This window comes from Alligator sinensis, unplaced genomic scaffold, assembly GCF_000455745.1.
Source record: "Alligator sinensis unplaced genomic scaffold, ASM45574v1 scaffold1386_1, whole genome shotgun sequence".
In the NCBI taxonomy this organism is placed as follows: Eukaryota; Metazoa; Chordata; order Crocodylia; family Alligatoridae; genus Alligator; species Alligator sinensis.
In genome coordinates, this window is record NW_005842806.1 from 469,614 (window position 1) to 481,900 (window position 12,287).

A 12,287-nucleotide genomic window follows, 5' to 3' on the forward strand; every position below is an offset into this window, starting at 1 on the left:
GCTGAAAAGGAAACAAAAACATCTCCAGGTTTAAAACCATGGCTTTCACTTCCCTGCCGATAAGAATTGGGCTGCAAGCGGGGCTTCTAGTTAGCCTGGGCCCCACTGGCCCATGTGTTAATCTGCCTATGCTGGTATGGCTTTCCACCTGTGCTGCCATCGAACAACCAGAGCATCTATCGCATCAAAAGAGCAGAAACATTTGTACGCCAAAGCTCATGCATCTTATCCTGAATGGTGGTAGGATAAATCCTCAGAACATAACAATGACTTTTTACCCATGCAAGTTCATTGTCTTTGACTGGAAGAAGTTGGGAAAAGGATCTAATCAGATATGCTCTACCTGCCAGGCAGGTGTAATGTGTAAAACTTGAATAGTCTGCTTGGACCTCTTCAGCCTCCGCAAGAGAAGGTTGAGAGGTGACTTTGTGGCTGCCTACAAATTCATCATGGGGGCGCAGAAGGGAATTGTTGAGGCTCTACTCACCAAGGCGCCCCTGGGAGTTACAAGAGATAATGGCCATATGCTAGCAGAGAGCAGATTTAGACTGGACATTAGGAAGAACTTCTTCACAGTTAGAGTGGCCAAGGTCTGGAATGGGCTCCCAAGGGAGGTGGTGCTCTCCCCTACCCTGGGGGTCTTCAAGAGGAGGTTAGATAGGCATCTAGCTGGGGTCATCTGAACTGAGCACACTAGGGGGTCGGACTCGATGATCTATTGAGGTCCCTTCCGACCCTAACATCTATGAATCTATGAAAACCTCTTGTTCTCATGCTGATGGGCAAGGCAGGGGGGTTACTCTAAATACAGCCAACACATGGCAACCATCCTCTTTCTTTTTTGTTAGGGCTTTGTACAAGGTGTCAGCAATGCTGACGAAGATCATAGTCTTTTCTGCCTTGCTGGTTTTGCTGATGGCTGCTCTGATTCAAGCACAAGGTAACCTGAGCACACTAGCTTTCCTGGCATCACACAGGAAGAAGTTTGGCCTATTCTCCTTTCTCCAGTTGAAGACTCTGGCAATTGTCTCCTCCAGCAAATCTGGCTATTGCAATACTGTTGTTATCTGTTAATGTAATGAGAGTGTTCTCACTGGTATGCAAGAATCAGAGACAAAGGCATAGCTCTTCTCTATTATCCTAAATACACATGGATTACAGATCATGATTTGGGGATAATTCTGGAGTGGGTTGTTTTTTTAAATAAGCTGCTGTTTTAAATCTCCTCTTGGTGCACGTCCCCAAATGTGTCTGGTTCTGTTCTGCTTCCCATAAGTTCTGATGAACCTCAGCAACCTTTTGCCTGTGATTATACTATACACAAATTAGGAACCACAATGAGCTGCTTTTATTTTTACACAGGAGTTAAGTGAGGTGGGTGCATCTGTCCTTTTCTATTTTCCTGTCTATTTTATTTCCCCTTCAAAAACAAACTAATTATAATAAAGTGGCCCAGGACTTATCAGGTTTGAGATACATAAATAAGATGATTCTTATTTATTGCACCAAAACTTGGATCATGCTGGTTGTCACTAATGTTTACCTTAGCCTCATGTCCTTGCTTTTCAGTCTCCCAAGGAATTTTTTCTAATAAGAGAAATGATTTCTTCTGCCCTAGTAAAAGAAAATATTCCACAGCTCTGGTTTCTGAGCTCCGAGTTGGGGTTAGACCAAAAGCTAAGTTAAATGGGAGTATAGCACAGCTCATGCATATCCTTCACTGACCCCATGGGACGAAGAGGTACACAGATCACGTAATATAAGGATACAGTTACAGAGGCTGAATTTGTATCAGATTATTTATGTATTTATTATGCATCTTGTCTCTCTTTTTGTTTTTCCAGAGGAATCTGGGGCCTTTCAGTCTGGGGCATTAAGTGGGGAGCTCAGTGGAGAAGCAAGTGGTGACCCCAGCGGAGAATCTAGTGGACAAACACACAGGGAGGTCAGCTGGTATCTCAACAGTGAATCAAATGGTGAGTTAATTCTACTTTCTTTTACCTCATTATTGTCCTCACTGGGTGCGTCTACACATGTTCTTAATGCACATTAATCTATTTTAATGTGCATTAAAGTGTCACTAAAAAACTGTGGGCACTTGTACACATGGTTGTGCCACAGCGCTGGGCACTTTTAAAAGCAATCGGTGCTGTGTGCATGCAGTTGTATAAGTGGTGAAATGCACGTCAGCGCTGAGAAAATGGCAGTGGCGCACTTTTGAACTAGAACACATTGGAGATGTTTTAGTTCAAAAGTGCACCGCCACCATTTTCTCTGTACTGACACATGTTTTGCAGCTTATACAACTGCACATGAAGCAACACAGTGTGCATCAGCTTGTGTGCGGAGCAGACTCACTTAATTGAGTCTGCTCCAACCCGCTGGATCTATGGCACGTTGGAGTCTGAAAAGGTATGTGAATAAATGCCCAATGTTATTTAGTTAATGCATATTAAAATGGGCTAATGCACGTTAAGAGTCACTTAAAAATTGTGCTCTTTAGTTAATGCGCATTGAGACAGGCTAATGCACATTTTCCTTGTTCCTCACAATGGAGATACTAGATTTAATGAGTATTATCTAAAGTGTATTAATGCATGTGTAGACATGCCTATTGTTCTTGTACCTGCCAAGAGTGCCCCTGAATTCTGGTCCCTGAATATTTCACATAGCACTGAATTTCAGGCTTTTACTCACCCACAACCTGATCTGGTCAGCAAAAGACAGGAGGTGCTCAATGAGCATTAAAGCTCTCTTTTTATATGTGATATACCCTGAGACTTGATGAGTGTGTTAGGCAGTGACAGTTAGGAATGAGAACTTCCCTTTTGTGGGAAATTCAGTTACAAAATCTGTATTCCATCCAAATCAAAATGAAACAACAAATTTCAACATTTCCTGTGGGGGAAACGGTATTTGAAAACTATATCATGCAGTAAAATAAATTAAAATAAAGTGTAAAACAAAAGTTATTTTGCAAAGAAAATTATAATCATTCCATTTTGCTATATTGAGATGGAATGCTTTGTTTTAAAATGAAACTTTGTCCTAATTGACATTCCCTGTGAAATGTTTTTTTTTTAAACTAACAAATCAGCCTTGTTTGACAGAATTTTTTTCTGTCAGAAAATTTCCAGCCAGATCTAGTTGAAGGGACTCCCCACTAGGAGTTAAGATTTTATCAGAATAACCACATGGCTACAGCTTCAGCAAATATGCTTCCAGAACAGGGACTTTGTCTTTGTTTATTGTAGATGAACCTGGTTTCCCTGAGTAAAGCAGTGGCAATGGACCAGAAACCAGTAAGTGGATTCTTGCTCTTTCTATTTTCTCATTTCGCTTCTCCAAAAAGATCAGTCCTGCCATTTCTACCCTCAGTGTTTGGCTCCTGTCCTGCACCTTACTGACACCTTGGGTCTGTCTGCATGAGAGACTTCACTGCACATTGGACTAATCTAATGCACAGGAAAGTGACACCTTCTGCACACATGCAGCAATTACTGTGCAGTAGATTAGACTAATGTGCCATTTCCTAGTATCTGTATACAGGTACTAGAAATCAGCACATTAAACTAATGTGCTGAAGTGCATGTGTAGATGCTGACGGTGACCAATTTGCTCCTGGTCAACCTAGGCCAGTGGTTCCCAATTTGAAGTATGGGTACCACTAGTGGTGCACAGACAACCTATCAGTGGTACACGTTAACAGATTTATTACAATTATTTTATGACAAAAATTAGCTGGTGGTACTTAAGGTTGAACTGAAAAATTAAGGTTGTATCATTTTAACTTAGTGGTGCACAATCTGTCAGAGTTTGGGAAATGCTGGCCTAGGAAGTAAGGTGCCACAAGGGGCAGGGAGAGCTGTCCTGGCTCAGCAGGACGCTGCCTCCCAGTCGTGTGGAGATCAGGACACATCCCGATTTGCTCCTGACAGGTGCACATTCAGATGTGTGTGGTGCTGCAGTTTAATGTGCCTGAATTTTCTGTGCAGAAAATTTAGGTGCATTAATTACATATGTAGACATGCCCTTGAAGGCTAAAGAGCCCAGGGTAAACAGTTACTGAGGGTGGTCTCATTTCCTGGCTTCAGAGTGTGGGGATTTAGTACTAGAGAAGAGGGGAAAATAAAGCCTGTGGGTAGCTTTTACTGTTGAAAGTCCCTGTCAGAGTGGGGGTTCATTTTACCAAACATAGGTCTGTTTGGAATCAGAACCATTTTATCTGAACCCCTGAAGTCTGGGAAGCAAACCAGATGCACACTTCCGGGTTTTTAATCTCTTTGACTCCTGGGGAATGTAGGCTGCTTCCTCTCATGTGCTTTTATTCTCTGTGGTCAACTGCTTTGTTTCAGTTTAGCCTAGGATTTCCTGACATCAGGACACAGATTACTGACTGCCCCGGGTCTCTAATTTTTTTCCATCCTGCAGTTTGATATGACATGGTAGCCCATTTCATATCATTTCTATGCCCACTGTGAGAAAAGGCCCCATCATCTCCATAGCTAAGAGAATTCTACTAAAGGAAGATGGTACATAGGAACAATCCATAGTGGTAGTGGACATGTCTGCATGTGCAAATAATGCGCATGAATAAACTGCAGAGCAAAACTGCAGAGCATCCTTTATTTGCAAATTGCTGTGCAGTAAACTACTCCCGGATACAGTGTCTACATGTGCGCTCAGGTCAGGAGCAAACTGAGCTGGGGAGGAGCAGTTTAGGCCAGGGTTGCTCCTGCTCTGCTCTGCCCCTTACAGCAGCCAGGTGGAGCACCAGGCTCCAGCTGCAGCTGCCCAGGTGCCAGCCCTAGGTTGGCAGGGGGCTTTGGAGGCAGCCCTGGGTTGGCAGGGAGCATGGAGGAGGGGTCAGGCCCAGGCTCTGGGTGGCTCCATTGGTTAGCAGAGAAGTTGCCTGTGCCATGAGGCTGCTGTAGCAGGCACGAGTGTAGCCCCCTGCTGGCTGTGCTGACCAGGAACAATTTACTCCTGGAGCAGCATCTATGTGTGTGTTGCTGCACAGAAAATAACTCCACAGTGGGATAGTACTTGCATTTACAAGTACTGTCCTGCTGTGGAGTTAATTAATCTACTCCAGCCTAATAGGGGCGCACGTGTAGATACATGAAGTTTACTGCACATCTAGTTAGTCTACTGCTCAGTAAATACCTTGTGTAGGCACCCTCTCTAACTAACTTATCTTTGCTTTGGATGTTAGGGATTCTCTCTCCAGTCTCCTGTCTCAAGACCTCCTAACCTTGTGGATTTGTTCACCCTGAACCACTCATTATGTCACTTCTCTCCTAGTATATGGAACACAAATAGACTGAAATGGATGAAACTCACCTCTCCTTCATCACTTCATCTACATCAAAGGAAGAAAAAAAATCAAGCCTTGCAGTGCAAAGTGCAATGTCAAAACGGAGTGATAATAGTATGTAGAGCATTAGCAAGAGTCCTGTAGAGCTTGTAAGATTTCTGCTTCTTGTTGTGATTCTATCAGTGATTTTATTAAGGTGTAGTAATATTCTGCAAAGTGACTACATAAAATGTCCCCTTTTCATTCAATAAATCAGCACTTTGTATGCAACAGAGTTAGAGTGGCTGGTGGTAGCTACTCATATGTGTTTTGTTTTGGGTTATTTTGTTTGTTATTTCTTCACCTAGAAGAGCCTACACACATTAGAGGAAGGAATGTGGAATCTAAAGGGAATCTGGTAAATTAGGGATAATTCATGAGTCAGTACAATGAGTCAGTATGATGAATCCTTGTCAGAGTCCTATTGATTTGTACACAAAACACTCGGGCTAATTCATCATGTGTTAGTTAGTGTAATTAGTTATTTCCAAATGTACATGCATATTAAATCACAGTGCCTGATAAAGGTACTCACGTATGCTCTCCATGGCACCTCTCAAAGTAGCTGATGTTTACAAAGCACTGGATAATCTCGCGCTCTCCTTGACTCAGCAAGACAGGAGATACTTATCAGTTCTATTCGGTGGTTCTATTTTATTTTGGTGATGAGTGCACGTACAAGTGCAAAGCAAAAAACTGATCATTTTGCCTTCATAATCATGGAATTTTTACACACTGGGAACTCTTATAAATTTGTGCCACTACTTTTTGCTGCAGCACATGCCCCTATACATGCACTTTGAGGGACAAATTGTTCCGCTTTGGGCAAACTGTCCTTGTTTGGCTTCTCCCAGCTCCCAGTGTGCTGGAGATGCTGAGACAGCTGCAGGAGTGGAGATGCCAGATAATCTCCCTGGAGGACTGAGCCTCTATCTTCTAGTGCACACTCCTGTTGTGGGTGCTGTGCTGCTTTTTTCCAGTGCTTTTTTTGCTACCAGGATTTCCTGGTAGCAGATTTTGGCCCCACGCTGCAAATTTGCAGTGCGAGGCATGTTTTAACATTTCCCATGTGTGGTTTGTGGTGCTGCAAAGAGATTTGCGGCACCAAAAACTACACATGCCTGCATGTCTGAACATGCACACTGATGGGAATGGGACTGTGAATGTCACTGAGGGAAGAAACTGGCCTATAGGACCTGTATTATTTGTGCTGACACATAAAAATAAAAGAACCCAGGTTGATTCTTGGAATCTGCAGGGTCAGCAGCTAAGAAACCTGTCCTCCCCCATCTCACTGCCACCAACATATTTTATTTACAGATTGTGTACATTTGATATGGAGTCACTAGTAAGTAGGAGTCCCCTGTGGTTCAGTGGTACTCCTTGTCTGCCATATGGGAGAGCTGGGTTCAATTCCCAGATACTTATACAACTACAGTCATGGAGGCACCAAATGTCTGCATTCAGTCTGGTCTTTGGATTCTGTCTCAGTGGCCTAAAGAGAGGGTAGAAAGTCTGGACTGCCTCCTCTCCTTCAAAAAAAAAAAAAAAAAAAAAAAAAATTCCTGCCCAGGCATATGCACTGATGGTCTGGGTGGTCCTCATGCATATGCCATGATTCAGGAGGATTGACAGTTGCCACTGGTAAATAGCAAATTTACTGTGAAGTAAAGCCAAATAGCATTAATTACACATGTAGATGTGCGGGCTGGGAGCGGTCCCAGGTTCTCGGGGGCTTTTGTGGCGCGGGCTGTGGCCAGCAGCCCTGGCACGCGGGTCGGGGAATGCAGGCCGGCGGGCTAGAATTAGGCACAGATGCTTAGCGGTTGATTAAAGATTATTTTACTTACACCGAAGATGGTCGCGGTGCGGGCAGGAAAACTTGCTTGAGTTGCGGTTACAGACAGAAAAGAAGAGAGGCAGACTAGAGTTCCTTCCACGCGAACCTTCTAGCCCAATCCGGTTGGAGGCTCTAAACCCGCGAGCCCGTTGCGCCAACCGAAGAAAACAACTCGAAGCAGAGATCTCTGGATACACTCACACGAAGTTTGCTAGGCTCCGTGGAACTTGCGCGCAGGGAAGGGGTTCGTCGAGGGATCGTTCGGCGACGGGGAGAGGCCAGAGGTTGATCAGACCCCTGTAGCCTTCTTAAGGCATGCGCTGGGTTTAATAGGCTCCGCAGCGCTTAGAGATCTTCACAAGATGTGAAGATCTCCTCCTCCTGATGGTTGTGGAGTCCTCCCTTACGGGGTTCTCCTCGGAGTTCTCCTTTTCCTCCAACTTGGGCAGAAACCGCTCAAGCCTCTTATACGGCTAGCAAGCCAATTGCTAGCCGCCACGTGGGAATAATTTAGAACTGGCCAATAGTGGGACACAAATTTGCATGCGAATGGCGGGAACTCCTTTGCACCGTGCATTTCTCTTTGCAACTTAGAAATGCACCCTGCAAAGAAAGCTCCGAGTGGCAGGAAATAATTTAGCAGTGCCGAAGCACACACAAACAAAATCACACCCTTGGGTTGTGACAGTAGACACACCCACCACCTGTGCCACAGTCTCATCCTCCTTACTCTCAGAAAGATTTCCTGACTAACATTCCATTTTTAACAGCCTTTCATAGGTAGACACTCAGGTCCTTTCCCTGCCAGGAATGGGGACTTTTTTTTCTACCTTGCTTCCCTGCCCTTAACTCTTAAAGCATTTTTACCAGTCCTGGGTTGCATCGTTCTTTGGCATCCTTCCACCGCCCATACCTCCACCTAGGGCTCTGACAGAAGTGATATTTGTCACGCTATCAGCCCCTTGAAAGCACTCTACAGTTGTGTCCTGATAGAAGTGCATGGCTGCAGACCACTTTAAAAGTGCCTGATAGCATGACAAATTAACCCTCATTTAATGAGGGTTCAGATGAAGGCACTCCAAAGCAGAGCACCTTCATTAACTTCTATTTGTCCCTGCCCAGGAGCAGGGCTGTGCTGATGCAGCCCAGCCTCACCCCTGGTGCTGATGTCAGGACAGGAGGGGGAGAAGACAGGAGAGGGAGCTCTGTTCTGGGGTTTGCCCAGCCTGTACTGGAGGTGGAGGCCAGTGGATTGAAGCCTTGCACCTCGGGGTGGGGGGAGGGCACGGGGCTTCAGTCCACCTGCCCCCACTCCAGTGCAGGCTAAGCAAACCCCAGAATGGAGCTCCCTCTCCTGCATTCTCCCTCTCCCATTCTGATGACAGGACTGGACGTTGGGGTTGGGGGGGCGAGGAAAGAGACGCTGTTCCAAAGTGGAGCTTGATCCCCACCAAAAGTCTGAATAAACAATAAATGGTTTAAGAGCCTTTCACAGGTACAAATCATCATCATTGTCATCATCTGGGTCAGGGAGGTCGCTGTAACTCATGCTGCTTCCTATGAAGTGCCATGAGTTACAGTTGGGAGCTGAATGTCTGTCAGCACCCCCAGAGTCACAAAATCACTCTAACATCTAGCTGCAGCCCATGGTCTTGATCCAGCTGCTCTGAAGTTGATGAGGGTTGATTTCACTGGGAGCTGAATATGGACCAACAAGCCTAAGAAAACCTTGTTGTTATACCAGTGTCACCCCTAGCTGTATATGGGTCATGCCGTTAAGTCCAAATTTCTTGGCTTCCAAATTATGTTTTATTTATACATTTCAAAGCATTGACATTAGTTTAGTTGCTGTCAGCAGAATCCCTTTCTGAGCTCTGCTGTTTTTACTTTTTAATGGCAATTTTGGGATGAAAGTTTCATATAGCAGCACAAAAGGTAAAAGTTTCATGCAGCTGTGATGCAAGAGAAGCCCACTGAGTGGTACCAGGAATCAAACAAAAACCCTTCTGGGAATTTAATATATCTCTCCATTGCATGTAGAAGAACTGGCATGTACATTTGTATAATAATGTTAATGTTGTTTTGTCTTAGTTTTCTTCTCCCTTTTTTTCCTAGCCATAAGACCTTTCTCTCCTCTAGTCTGGACTGGAATCACTGTTGTATTTTACCATTTCAAATTGTCAGCTATTCATCTAGTATTTCTACAGCACTCATCTCCAAAGGATCTATGCATCAGTATATGGGGGCTCCCATTCCAGCACCATGGCTACAGTACAAGAACTTAGAGACCATATTCCTATGACTATGACACGCTTTTAGAAATCACTTCTAAATATGGTCTGCATTTTATATTTGAGTTAAGTTAAGAAGTCTTGAAGATATGATTAAGTTGTATGCAGGTAAACACTTTATTTAAGGTTGGGGCCAGAAAATTTGGGTGCATCTTAAATTCAGTGACATCTTATATTTGAAGGAATATGATTAGTTTGGTTACATTCATTCAGAAGTATATCCAGTCCCTCAAGGAAGAGGATGATGATGACAATGATGATGATTTGTGCCAATGAAAGGCTCTCAAACCATTTATTGCTTATTCAGGCCTGTCACAGAAAGTCAACCCTTTTTTTAACTTTTTGGGGATCAGTTCCACTTGGCTTATTTACTGAAGGATGTAATCAGGGACATTTTTCAGCCAGGACATGTACACAGAATTCTCTCCTGAATACTTCATGGGATGTCAAATTGATTACCTTGACAAAATCTATCCAGCAATGCTTTCAATTTCATTGAAAAGCGGCCCATAGAATAATACCTTTCCCGGTCTTCAGCAGTTTCTAGTGTCATTATATGACTACCAGCAGTTCATCAAAACCATCCACCATTTTTCACATGCACAGCACTGTAACACATCCATGGGCCCTAATGCTTAACACTTGTCCAACTTACAACTTCATGGCAGTGGGTACACATAGGGGTGGATTGGGACAGGGCAGCGGGTGAATTTGCAGCCCCCTTTGATTCCTACTCCACCCAAACTTTAAAACAAACTTCCTGGGATGGGCAGCAGCATTGTTATGCAAGCAGTGCTGAGCAAGTCAATTGATTTATGTCTCATTATCATCTCCCTGATCCCATGGGTTAACGACCCTCTCTACTTCCTAATGGACTTGATTTTCCTGTATTCAAACTATTGTTCTTCTGCATTTTTGCTGTCTGTTAGCCATTCCTGGTAATGTCTCTCTTCTATTTTATAGCCCTGAAGACTGTTTTTAGCTGTAGCTAATAACCTTAACTCAGATGTGGTAATATTAACTCAGGTGTAGAAATGACTGACTGTGAAGCACTGGAGGCACTGTCAAGATAGTTTCATAGTTTCTAGGGCCAGAAGGGACCTGGGCAGATCATCCAGCCCAACCCCTTGCCATGGCAGGAAAGAGTACTGGGGGTCAAACGACCCCAGCAAGATGGTCATCTAACCTCCTCTTAAAAACCCCCAGGGTGGGAGCCTGCACCACCTCACTTGGAAGCTGGTTCCAGACCCTAGCCGCCCTGACCGTGAAGTAGCGCCTCCTGATGTCCAACTTAAACCTTCCCTCCGCCAGCTTGTGACCATTATTCCTGGTCACTCCTGGTGGCACCCGGAGGAACAGGGACTCCCCCAGTGCCTGTTGATCCCCCCTGACTAGTTTATAGCAGGCCACAAGATCCCCCCTCAGCCTTCTCTTCTGGAGGCTGAACAGGTTCAGGTCCCGTAACCTTTCCTCATAGGACCTGCTCTGCTGTCCCTTGATCATGCGAGTGGCCCTCCTCTGGACCCTCTCGATGCTGTCCACATCCCTCTTAAAGTGCGGCTCCCAGAACTGGACGCAGTACTCCAGCTGCGGCCTGACCAGTGCTGCATAGAGGGGGAGGATCACCTCCTTGGTCCTGCTTGAAATGCATCTGTGGAGGCACGACAAGGTACAGTTGGCCTTCCTAGCCACCTCCCCACACTGCTGAGCCATGTTCATCTTGGAGTCAATAATGACTCCAAGATCCTTTTCCACCTCCGTGCTGACAAGAGGGGAGTTCCCCAGCCTGTAGGTATGGTGCCGGTTGTTCCTCCCCAGGTGCATCACCTTGCACTTGTCTGTGTTGAACCCCATCCTGTTCTCCTCCGCCCATCCTTGTAACCTGTCAAGGTCCGACTGTAGCCTGTTGCTCCCTTCTATTGTGCCCACATCCCCCCACATCTTGGTGTCATCAGCAAATTTGAACAGGGTGCTTTGCACCCCCTCATCCAAATCACTGATGAAGATGTTGAACAGGCCGGGCCCGAGGACCGAGCCCTGCGGGACCCCACTGCCCACGTCCTTCCAGGCCGAGAAGGAGTTAGAGGTTCCCAAGAAGTATCAGTTTGATAGAAACCAATAAAAAGTATGAAAGCTGTAAAACAAAAGTAATCTAACTCTTAAGATTGTTACAACAATCTTATGTTGCTGTATCCAGAACTAATGGATGTAATGTCTACTATCATAAGTAGATGTCGGAAGAAGTATATGATAACTTCTGTTTCTGGTAGTATTGTAGTGAAATACATTTTATTCAATGCAGTAATAATAAAATAAACCAAGAGTCCCCAAAAACATCAACAGAAAGATCCACAGAGAGTTCACTTCCACTATGAATCGGATTCAGCAAGTAGAATCATTTCTTAACAAATAGCAGCCCCAAAACCATTTTCTGCTTGAAATATAGTTCAATAAGAGTCAGCAAAATTGGTTTTGACAAACTTTTGCAGTATATTCAGAGGTTTTACCAATTAATAGCTAGGAAGCATTTAGGGCCAGCATTCAGTTAAGGGCCCCCAGATATTTAATTCATTTTCTGGCAAAACAGCAAAACAAAGAACAAACGTTTGTACTTTACAGTACCTTCAGAAGATATTAAGTGCCTTGAAACATTTCAAATGAACCTCACAACACTTCTGAGTTTCAATGAGTCAATGCAAAAATGAGGATGGAACCTAGGAAAAACTGGGCTCCTATCCCCGTGCTTTAACTAGATAATGTGAGAGGCAAGGACTTTGGAGGGCAATCTCTTTTACTAAAC

At 44.5% G+C, this 12,287-nt stretch overlaps 1 long non-coding RNA gene across 2 annotated transcripts in view; it reads left to right on the forward strand.

The window, feature by feature from the left end:
* Positions 1 to 5,587, forward strand: part of LOC112547916 — a 9,409-nt gene extending 3,822 nt beyond the window's left edge. Inside the window, exons 3-6 of one of the 2 annotated variants that reach the window (XR_003091700.1) lie at positions 849 to 940; positions 1,845 to 1,976; positions 3,255 to 3,302; positions 5,216 to 5,587. This is a non-coding gene — a long non-coding RNA (uncharacterized LOC112547916). The remainder of the gene's footprint in view (positions 1 to 848; positions 941 to 1,844; positions 1,977 to 3,254; positions 3,303 to 5,215) is intronic. The other variant, XR_003091699.1, reaches the window with a different exon arrangement.
* The last annotated feature ends 6,700 nt before the right edge of the window (positions 5,588 to 12,287 follow it).